Raw genomic sequence first — 11025 nt, forward strand, 5'->3', positions numbered from 1 at the left:
GCCAATATTATATACTAGTTGCTGCGCCGCGTCGGCACACACAACGCAGAGTCAAACACAAAATCGAGTACATTCAACATCGTCTTACCATCAACGCTTACCCTGTGAACTCGGAGTATAGGAAATTCCCAGATGCACAAAACAAAATCACTGAAAAAACAAAAATACCCTAACTAAGGGTAAGAATAATGAGTAAACGTTGGATAAAATGATGGTTAAAATTATTACGAACCTGCCAGGATTCGAACCTGGAATCTTCTGATCCGTAGTCAGATGCGTTATCCATTGCGCCACAAGTACTGTCAGTATACCGAAAAAATGTTACCGCGGTTGTATACAGGCAATGCTAAATTCAGTTGAGATAGGCAGGTAACTTTTTCGACCAAAGCGAAACGGCCCAAAAACCCTTATTTCGTTTTTTTTTGTTGTTTGTTTTGTGTGTGTGTGTGTGTGTGTGTGTGTGTGTGTGTGTGTGTGTGTGTGTGTGTGTGTGTTTGTGTGACTCCGCGTTATTTGTTACGAACCATATATAGATAAGGACAATCCAGGGACTCGCGCCTTTCAGGGGGAAAAAAAGAATTTTTCAATTCGATGCATCCGTTCGAAAGTTTTATTGGTATATATACATCCAGACACACACATAAATAAATAAACATTTCGAATTTTATTAATAGTATAGATTAGTTTAGCCTAACCGGCGTTGCGCTGTTGTCTTTTTTACATTTTGTTTTATTGAGGAAACATGAAGCACTTACCTGCGACTCTCAGGAAGAGTCGCAGCAGAAATCTTTTGTGTGGGTGATGACTCTTTTTATTTTGGTAGTTGTTACGTTTAACTTATTTGATTGGCTAACTGGATTATAAGAATGATGGAGTGAACTGAATCTTGGTTGTGCTGTTCAGTTTGGGATTGGAGTTGAAGGAAATTGAATCGTTACCCTTATCACCAGACCGACAAGGTTCTACAATTTTTTTAATCTTTTTATCACGGGCATGAGTACCATTTTTTTTTTTTTTTTTTACTCTTAACAAAATATTAAAAAGGCTGAGTTTTTACGTAGGCTAAAAGGCATTCTGGTGGAAGAATTAATTTTTTAATCAAATTACTGTTCATTAGGATTTTTTAGAGTTTAAACAATTTTTTTTTCTTTGTACATTTGGTACGCTGCAAATGAATATAGCATTTATATTTTCCGTTTACAAATATGTTTTTCGGATATTAAGCAATATAATTCATTATGTTATCAATAGTGGGCATTGTTGCTTGCGCAAGCGTACGTATATTTTTGGCGTATGCGTTTTTATATTTTTAATTTTAAATAATCGATTTAAACTAAATGAAAAAATTATCACGCAAATGCGACATGTAACATATTTCTTATTACAAACAGTATCTACCAATCGTAAGCTCTACTGATTTGAAACCAAATATTCGACATTCTATTTTACAAGTGGATCTCCATTTCGAACTTCGTTAAATGAAAATGCAACTCTTTTGTGTACTTTAAAATTGAAAAGTTGATTCTCTCTTGTTGCCAGTATAATTCAGAGGAGATAACTTAAAAATGAGAGTATACATAGATAACAATGACGTTTTAGTAAGAGGTGTCGCCTCCTATGTATTATATTATAAAAGATCAGCAATGATCCAGACATCAGGGAATAAGCCCTGAAATATAACCTCAAGAAGTCGTTCGAATGCAATATTAATAACCAAATAAAGTAAAAATATCTGATATTCTTATAAAAGTTCGTTAACTCATGTCATGTGAAAAAAATAAGTTAAATAGATTTCATGTTATAAAGTTGTTAGCGATAGGAAGAGGTCCAGGTTCGTTTTGATTTGCATATGTGTCCATTACTTATTTAACAGCATTTTTCTAGCTTCTAATGTTAAGATATTAGCCGGGGCAAGGCCAAGTTAGGTGGACGATTATTTTTACGATCGTTATTGACATTGGTAAATATAGAATGTCAGAAAGAATGTTACCAAAGCGAAATAAATATTTACAAATAAAATTGTTGAATATGCACTTTGTTTACCGCGCTATTTTTTTTTTTTTTTTTTTTAGTGTTTTCAAGTTAAGTTTTACACTATCTTTGGTACTTGTACAGTTTAATCAAGGCATTAAAAAAATGAAAATATCGTACAAAGGTTATATTGTACGTATCCGTAATGGAATGAAGTTTCCTGAGAAAAAAAATTAACTTAATTTTATCGAGTAGTGTGTGTGTGTGTGTGTGTGTGTGTGTGTACAGCGAAAAAAAAATTTATGATACTGAGAAAAGGTTGGATTCTTAGGAAGAAAAGCTAGCAGTAAAAATGGGAAGGGAGTGTCGGCGCTTTTAATTGAGTTATCTCCCCTTGGTGTGTTAAAAAAATTCAAAGATGGCTGACTTCAACGCGCTGTCATAAAAAAAAAACTGTTCCGCTGTAAAAAAAAAAAAAAAACTACTTGATCAAATTAAGTGAATTTTTTTTTTTTTTTTTTTTTTTTCTCTCGGAGATATTCAGTCCGAAACGGATAGTACAATAGAACCCTTTTTCGATATTTTCATTTTTTTAATGTCTTGATTAAACTGTACAAGTATTATATGTTTTATATTAACGTAGCCTGGGTGCCCGGCGTTGCCCGAGTGTTTGGAGGTGTGTGCCGAGCAAAAAAAAAAAAAAAGTGGTAGTAGGCAGGCTCGAACCCTGTTGCGAAAAAGAAAGTGGTGTGTGTAAGAGTGTTGGTTGAGCAAAGAGAAAAAAATAGCCAGCGAAAACAAATTAAAAAATAGGAGTAAGCAGGCTCGAACCCGTAACGCACCAGAGGAAGATTAGGTGAAAAAACAAACTGTTTTATCGATGTGCCTACCGTACACGGCGGTCGAAATAACGCCTTTTATGCAACGTCGTGGACGCGAGGATTGAATGACTTGCAAAAAATGTCAGCGAAAAAAAAAAACGACCCTCAGTATAGAAAACTGCCCAGGTGAAGGAATTCATGTTTTTAGGCCAATTTTTCGATATTTGTTGTTCGAAGAGTTGAGCTTCAAAATGATACCGATATCGTGAAAACCAATTGCCTCTGTCGAAAGTTTTAGGCAGATCTAAAAACATACACACATTCATACATATATGCCTACCTGCATACATACATACATTTAAAAAGACAGGTGAGATTTATATTATAGATTAACTGAAAGTAAGGAACATTAAGAAAATATCCCCTCTTTATGTTACGAATGGCTTTCTAAATAACGTTGTTATTATAGCACGGTAACAAAAGTGCATAAGTACCAAAATTATTTATGTTAAAATAGTTCCTAAAAATGTTAACGTGGTAGAAAGGAATGTTAGAAGATAAACAAAATACGCGAGGAAGGTAGATCATCCGATGTGTATGTTGGTCACGTGGAGTTAAGGACGTAATGAAGTAGCTTGCTAATACATGTAATCAGTCAGATTAGAGTTTGGAGTTCGACTTGAAAAGTCGAACAAGTTAACATGGAAGATATCGTCTCCGCGTTTTTGAAGCTGGGAGAAACGCGACTTTAGTATAATGTAGAAAATTACAACGTTTTGTAGCACCGATGGGAAATCAAGAATAAAGTGATATCAAATATATAATCTACTAGCAGGGGTGCCCGGCGTTGCTCGGGTGTTTGGAGGTGTATGCTGTGCAAAAAAAGCAAAAAAAAACAAAAAAAATGGTTAATTTTTTAACACTTTGACCCCTATTATGACCCCTTAAAATTTATAGTTTCGGGCTCAAATCACTTTATTAAGTAAGATCCAGGTTCAAGGAACCTATATCTAAAATTTCAAGTGTCTAGACCCAAAATTGTCGGAGGAGTTTGGTAGAGTTCTTAAAGGTCAAATCGTTGAAATTTGACCCCTTAACAGCCAAATTTCTGGCTGACACCTGTCACATCGATTTTCCCAAATCTCAGTACCCGGTATTTCAAATTTCGAGTCTATAGACTAAAAATTGACAGTTATCGCGTAGGGAAATAGAGTAGGAAATAGAGACTAGGTATTTTATTAATCATGTACGACATATTAAGGCACGACAAATGCACGACCCGGCACGACAACTGTTCCTGCTGTTTCTCTAGACACGTCATTCGAACAACTTGTGGCAATGAACAACTGCGGATGCTATGTTCAGACAATCGTGACACGTCAACAACGTAACAGAATTAGTCGGAATAATCAGCCGTAAAAATATGAAATCGAGTTTGCTTTTTGACATTTGCAAAAAATGAACTCTTTTTTCGCCTGAAAAAAAGAATGTTTAAACATGAAAATAAAATAACATAAAATAAAATTAGAATCATATTTAGTAATTTTCAGTAATTTTATGGGATTCTTATATCAAGAACAAGGCGCAATTGATTTTAATTTAGATGGACTGGCATGTTTTAAATTTTTATTTTTTTTCCTTAAAACTTTAGTACAATAAAATCAACACATTTCTTTAGTTTTATTGGGTCTGACGCAGTGAATATAACGTGCTGTTTTTTAAATAGTATTTAAAAATTAAATATAAGCTTTTACGGTACCTTTTGTTTATCAAATTGTTAGGTGAAAAGACAGAATCATTATAAAACATCTCCTCTCCATGTAAAGAATGATTTTCTAAATGTTATTATTTTAGATCGATACCTTCTCTGCATGAGTACTTTTTTTTTCAGAGATTGGTGAATAATTTTTTTTGTTTTCAAATTGCTAAGTATTCAATCTTTTTTTTTTTTTTTTTTTTTTTTTTCAGGCATAAAAAATCAAAATTTTCTTTTTCGCAAATACCATTTGAGATTTTATCGGTTGAATGTTATGAAAAAAAGCCGTTTTGTTTACGCGCTGAAATTGTTAGAATATATAATCAGCTTTTTCTCCGCCGCCACAAGTTGCTCGAATGACGTGCCGAAATCACATAAATCACATGCATATAGTGGCAGTAGGAAGAGTTGCCATGCGTGCTCGTACATTTGTCGTGCTTTAATTTGTCGTACATAAATAGTAACACCGAGATGACTAGAGAAATACATAAATAGTAACATAGAGAATGACTCTATAGAGAAAGCACTGCCTTATTTCCTCTATCTGAACAAGTTAACCATCTGGCGTTCAGTTTTATTATATAAATATACATAACTAATCAAACAACAATTCTCAATATACACGAATAAGTTACCTAACTATAATTATCAATGTCCGGGAATCACTAACTAATGATTAGTGTGCTCAAAACGGCAATAAATTCGAATTCACTTAGCTATTGCGTGTTTTCTTTTACTCTGATGAAAACGGTGAAGCTATATATATTTTTATGCATAATATTTACATTTTAACATCTTGAAGTAACTTTATCAGATAGACCAATAAATGAAGATATCAGAAAGAGACCTAATACGAGCGTCGTTCCAAAAGTAAAGCCTCCTATTTTTAACTCCGAATAGTGAAGAGCTACGAAAATAGGAGTGGTAACATTGAAAATGCCGATCTTTTGTGCCCCAGAATGTATTTCTCTACATAGCCACCACTGCTTTTAATGCATTTTTTCAGTAACCCATGTCTGCTTTTGGCGAACGCTCCTGACGGGGGTTGCTTTCTTAATCTCACGCCGTTAATATTTGCAACAGCGAGGAAACTTTCAGGTAATGAATGCATATGCTCAATAATCATAAGAATACAATTTGAAATATCTCCTGATTCATTCAGAGGGAATTAAAAAAAATACGAGGTATTACTTTTGGAACGCCACTCTTATTAACAGATCAATGAATGTTATAATGATTCTGATATTTAAAAGAATTTTTTTCTTTTTTTAGATAAAGATTATTTTTTATTCAGACTACTTTGTTTATCTTTGGTGTTATTTGCACAATGTTTTAGTTCCGATCTTCAGATGTATCCCGTCTAACTCGGGAATCTGTAAGGTTTTTCGAACGCAACTCTTTATTTAATCTACAGTAGTAGCATGCTCTCGTTCCCTCATCCATTTCTGGGTAGAAGTCCTAAGTAATCGCAATTATATTTTTAATGTCACCCGCAATGAATCTTTTCCCTCCGGAAGATGCAATCCTATGTGTGTATAAGGTCTAGGTATGCCCTAAAATGAAGTATTGTTGCAACATCTTCGCAGAAATTGTTCGGCGCGCCTTATCCAGCTTTGATTGTTCAAAACCGGCTTCGAAAACTAGTAGATGCTACCCTTTTTTCTTCCCTGCAGCCTCTTTCCCACAAAAGAGACGTTGCGAGCCTGCCTATGCTCCATCATTATCTCCATGACAAGTGCTCGACTGATCTCCAAATTATGGTCCCCTCTTGCGAAACTTTCATAAAAAAAAACATTCAAATAGCTACACCCACAATAAATGATTCCCTCGCCATCTTTATCTGTGCCTAAATCTAAACGCAGATTCCATTAACAAAGCCTCTTTCCCAGAACTGCTTGCCTGTGGAACGCTGTTCCGCTGTCCTACTTCTCGGTTGAATACAACAAGGTAGCTTTCAAATTCAATGGGAACAAGTTATTGTTGAGCCGTCCCTATTAATAATCAAATTCTACCCAATTTACACGATTAACGATTTCTACACTACCACCTTACATTCATTACCCCTTATCCTCGAGTTGCGTTTGGGTCTTGATAAGTAGTCATTTTCAAGTAAAAAAAAAACTTACAACGTAATTTTGCCAAATACTTTATCCACTACCCCATAGGACCTTGATTAAATGTTAAAAAGAGCGACCATCAAATAGATGGGCTGACTAGACTAGCATTGTCACTCTTAAAAGCCGAGATTGACTCAAGATCAGAATAAGTGGCGAGATATTGTATTCAAGCGTGTAGCGAGGTTCTCCAGCGTATACGAATAGTCAAGTAAGTTTAAAGAAACCCGGCGTTTTGATTGACATGACTTGAAAAAATCAAATTCAACATGTTCAATCGATTTGAACAGATTTTTATTGAACTTTCACAAAAGACTCTGGTAAACTAACAATGATCAAAATTTTAAAGAAAGTCAGATAAAACATTTAGTAAAACTCAAATAGGGAAATCACAGAATATCAGATTAGTTTTATCATATTGCTAATTATAATGATTTTTTTTTATTTGACTAAAAATTTAATTACAATTATTGGTGTCGCTAACAAGCACAATATGGATTTTCATAAAAAGAAATATTTAATTTTCCGACTGCAATTATGTAAAGTAAACGATTTTTATGAGAAAATTGAACATATTTTGTGAAAAGCCATTAAAACGCACTTTGTTGTGTATAATTTATCCTTTATTTCTTTTTTTTTTTTTTTTTTTTGCTGCATCACTTACCTCTCTTTACCTCTATATTTTCTCTTTCTTAGTTTCCTTTCTCTCTGGTTTTCCTGTTTTTTTTTTCTCTCTCTATTTTCCGTTTCTCTTTCTCTCTCTATTTTCCGTTTCTCTTTCTCTCTCTATTTTCCGTTTCTCTTTCTCTCTCTATTTTCCGTTTCTCTTTCTCTCTCTCTCTCTCTCTCTCTCTTTCTCTCTCTCTCTCTTTCTCTCTCTCTCTCTTTCTCTCTCTCTCTCTCTCTTTCTCTCTCTCTCTCTCTCTCTCTCTCTTTCTCTCTCTCTCTCTCTATCTATCTCTCTCCCGCTCTTTCTGTTTTTCTCTCTCTTTCTCTGTTTCTGTTCTCTCTCTCTCTCTCTCTTTCTCTCTATTAACTCCCTCGTTTCGCTATGTGTATCTCTTTTGTCGGTGTGTTTTGAGTACTTTTCTCTGTCTCACTCTCCAGGCTATTACACACTCATAATTCTTTGTATTATTTTTAACTCGCAAGTCTTTAATACATATCTGCATTTACAACAAATATTATAAACCACAGAAAAATCTTCCGAAAAACTTTTCTTTGCATTTTGTCACTTTGGCAAGAAGATTCCAAGACTAGCATGCATTTACTTTGTTGGAAATGCTATCAGCAATTTAGTCTTCATGCAAATTCACAATTTCCGATTTTTCATAAAGGTGGCAGCAATAAAATTCAGGTTTGGCACTGATAGAGAAGAGTACAAAAAAATCTTTGTTGGCATGAAACCGAGAATTGGCGTTGGATCACGGAGATTTCTTTAAAAACCAAATCCGTTTAGATCCGCAGTCAATGCCTGTCAGCTTATTCACTATGAAATTTTTCAAAAGAAATTAAGTTAAAAAAAAAAACGAATTCGGAATCTAAATACAGGAATTTTGTTTCTTTATATCTTGAAGATTTTTTCTGCTTTTTATTCAAATATTCTGAGAAATTTTGAATTAACGATGTGGCTTGATTGCTACAACATGGTCACAGCATTTATGGTTTGGAAAACAGGAAATAAATCTGATTTCTTGGGTCAAATACATTACGGGTATTTAACAGATTCACCAACAAACGACTATATGGAAAAAATAAGTATATGCAACAAATAAATTGCACAACAGCCGATAAAAGTTAATTCCATACTTACCTATCTCATTTGTTTTCAAGTAGCTTTTATTGCTCTTTATTTAATCACAAAATGTCAGTTTTTCCGAGCGGATTTAAAAAAAAAAGTGGCATTATTTCTGGAAAGCAAGACTCGTTTGGAATTCAAGGTTTACAGGTGCTTGAATTTATTTTAGCATTTTTTTACAAGACTACCCAGCGTATTGTAAATACCCCAACATCCTCATGTTAAGAACGGCTTTAGAAATAAACACCCCCAACCTCCCCATGTGAAGAATGGCTTTCAGAATAAACACGCCCAACCTAAAAATCCGTTCTTAACATGGGGAGGTTGAGGTGTTTATAGTACTCTCGTAAAATAAGGTTAAAAAAAAATTAAAACGAGGCTTGCTTTCCAAAAAAGATGCCGCCATTTTTTTCATCCGCTTGGAAAAACTGAATTATTGAGATTAAATAAAGATCAATAAAACTACTTGAAAACACAAACAAATGAGCAGGTAAGTATAAAATTAACGTTGTATTAGCTACGGTGCCATTTATTTGTTGTATATTTATTTTTTTTCGTGTATTCGTTTGTTGGTCAATTTGCTAATTTAGCTACATTGCAATATAAATAATTTAGTCGCAACAATATAGTTCATTATCATTTTAATAAAAAAAAGCATGTTTAAGCAAACTCAGTTACCTTAGCAAATCCGAAAACTTTTCAATTACATTGTATTTCTTATATTCTATTGAAATACTTTTTTTTTTTCTTAATCTTTACGCAGTGAGTACACCAGAAAAGTAAGATAAAATATTCATGCATGCGCATTCGTTAAACAGTTGAAAGATAAGTCAGATGAACCCCACGTACCGATTTTTCAATTTTGACCTCTTCACAGCCTTTTTTCCGGATGAAAACAGTAAAACGTTTTTCATGTGTTTGAATACCCTATATATCAAATTTCAAGTCTGTAGATCAAAAATTCGTTGAGTATATAGGTTGAGAGTTGTCTTCACACATGCACAAATTCTCACTTTTGTAGATGATTTGATTGCAGAAATAATTGTAACCGTTAACAACTCGATGAGTGGAATTTCTTTAGGAGCAAAAACGGTCGATATGCCATGACATCAAATCTTTAAACCTTGCAATTTCTAATGGAAAACGTCACATAAGATGTGTCATGCAAGCAATTTGCATTCACCTGCTGGACTGAAGAGTAGAGGAGAGTGGACATTGGGTTAAATGTGTGAAGCCGTGTAAACCTAGCTTTCTTTAGTGTGTCCTTTACCCCTCATATTACATGAATCATGCTTCTGACAAAGGGGAAAAAATTTGCTTTCTTGCTCGGAATCCATATAACATTTATTGTTAGCTAGTTTTTAACCGTGAATTTATTTTTTAGCTCTTTACATCAAGTGGTTTCATACCTTGTCTGGAGCTATTTCCATGAAAGAAAAATAGTACTAGTCCCATGCTAAACACTTTCACTTCATCTGCAAGCCAAAATCCATTTCCTGGTGTTATGAAAACCACTTTCGTTTTGTAGCAATATTAGAAACTGGTTTGTAACAAAAATATTAGAATGGTATATTTCTATGCATATATAATAATTAGGTAGTGGAATTTTCCATTTAAGATTAGAAAACGGCTATGGTCATAGCTGTAGTGTCATTTGCACAAGAGGGTGTGACGAATTGGGATTAAGTATTTAGTATCTTTCGTGAAACGCCAGAAAGGGCAGTTGGGCTTTTTGAGAGCTGCTTCCTCCCTTCTCATGGAAGATGGAATCTGGAGTTGTTTACATGTATACACTGATGAAGAAATAACATTTTTTGTTACTTTATGCAGAATAAGAACCGTGTTATCATTTAAAGAAACCTTTATTCCCTATCAATGGTTTATTATTAAAAAAAATATATTTATTTAAATATATTTATCGTGATTTGAACAAAGGAAAATCATAAAAAAGAAAAAAAATATTTTTGCTATCGGTTGTTTGGTATTCAAAAAAACATCAAATATAAGTTACAATGAATTTTTTTTTTCTTAATTTGAATGTAAATTTTCTCAAAGTTTTCTTTAAAAAAATGTCCGACCATTGTATTTTCTTAACAACAAAAAGGATATTGTTTTAAGGTTTGAATTAATTTTTCATCGAATTATCTATACTATAACTAGAGCTGGGAAACGGAATATTCTGTTCATCGGTTTGATACTCGCGTATATATTTGTTGATATCTTATATGTTTTTATATAGAGTGATGTAGATTAACTGTGTCGGATATATACTCGAGAGTTAAAACAAGGACAATATTCTGTTGTCATAGCCCTAGTAATAACAAATCTATTTTTATCGAAAAAATTATTCAGTGTTTGGCACTTCTGGCATTTTACGTAAACTATCCGGAAAATTGTAACGATAGCACGGCCCTTGTTCTGTATAAGTATCAGATTGTTAAAGATAAACTGCACTGTTGATGTTTTATAACGTTTATGAAAGTCGTTATTTTTCAAGAAAACTCGAAGAAAAGTGACCGAAGCATTGATTGTAGCATCACCATCAAACCCCAGAAACAGAATCCG

The 11025-nt window shown here is 33.6% G+C and overlaps 1 non-coding gene across 1 annotated transcript; it reads right to left on the reverse strand.

The window, feature by feature from the left end:
• Positions 1–227: 227 nt before the first annotated feature.
• Trnar-acg (transfer RNA arginine (anticodon ACG)) lies at positions 228–300 on the reverse strand. Its single transcript has one exon. It is a non-coding gene; the product is annotated as a tRNA-Arg (tRNA).
• Positions 301–11025: the final 10725 nt, after the last annotated feature.

Source organism: Euprymna scolopes, chromosome 9 (assembly GCF_053919585.1).
Source record: "Euprymna scolopes isolate OS-2025 chromosome 9, ASM5391958v1, whole genome shotgun sequence".
NCBI classification, from domain to species: Eukaryota; Metazoa; Mollusca; class Cephalopoda; order Sepiida; family Sepiolidae; genus Euprymna; species Euprymna scolopes.